The sequence below is a fragment of the Lathyrus oleraceus genome, chromosome 1 (assembly GCF_024323335.1).
Source record: "Lathyrus oleraceus cultivar Zhongwan6 chromosome 1, CAAS_Psat_ZW6_1.0, whole genome shotgun sequence".
Lineage (NCBI taxonomy): Eukaryota > Viridiplantae > Streptophyta > Magnoliopsida > Fabales > Fabaceae > Lathyrus > Lathyrus oleraceus.
The window spans coordinates 417,520,526-417,521,323 of NC_066579.1; the positions used below are offsets into that span (position 1 = coordinate 417,520,526).

Consider the following 798-nt stretch of genomic DNA (forward strand, 5'->3'; position numbering starts at 1 on the left):
TAAACCCAACCATCCCAGCTAATAATTTTGAACTTAAACCATCCCTGTTGCAACAGAGACAATTCGCAGGTCTCGCTACTGAAAACCCAAACCAACATTTAAAAATATTTCTTCAATTAGCAGACACTTTTAAAACCAATGGAGCTTCTCCTGAGGCAATACGTTTAAGATTATTTCCTTTTTCCCCTAGAGATAAAGCCCTATCATGGTTAGATTCCCTTCCACCCAATTCCATTACGACTTGGGATAACCTTAGAAGAGGTTTTCTTGCTAGATATTTTCCCCCAAGTAAGACCGCCGTTCTTCGAAACCATATAACTAGATTTACCCAAAGCCAAGGAGAATTGTTGTTCGAAGCTTGGGAGAGATATAAAGAGTTGTATGAGCATGCCCACATCATGGTTTAGAAAATTGGTTAATCATTCAAACCTTCTATAATGGACTTCATTACAACACAAAGATCACCATCGACGCTGCCGCAGGCGGTGCTCTGATGAACAAACCTTATCTTGAAGCTAGTGCCCTCATCGAAGATATGGCTCAAAACCATCAATCATGGGGAGTCGAACGAGCAACAGTTGAGAGGAAGGAAGCCCAAGGAGGAGTGCATGAACTAAGCTCTATAGACATGATGCAAGCTAAAATGGACGCATTAGCCCTAAGAGTCGAGCATATGTGCATAAACCCGAATACTGTAGCCGCAGTTTCGCCGGATTGTGAGATATGTGGAACCAAAGGACACCAATCTGCAGAATGCAGTCTATTAAACGAAACTCACTCTGAGCAAGTGAACTACAC

At 42.1% G+C, this 798-nt stretch overlaps 1 non-coding gene across 1 annotated transcript; it reads right to left on the reverse strand.

The window, feature by feature from the left end:
- Positions 1–299: 299 nt before the first annotated feature.
- Positions 300–405, reverse strand: LOC127116641 (small nucleolar RNA R71). Its single transcript, XR_007801449.1, has one exon. It is a non-coding gene; the product is annotated as a small nucleolar RNA R71 (small nucleolar RNA).
- Positions 406–798: the final 393 nt, after the last annotated feature.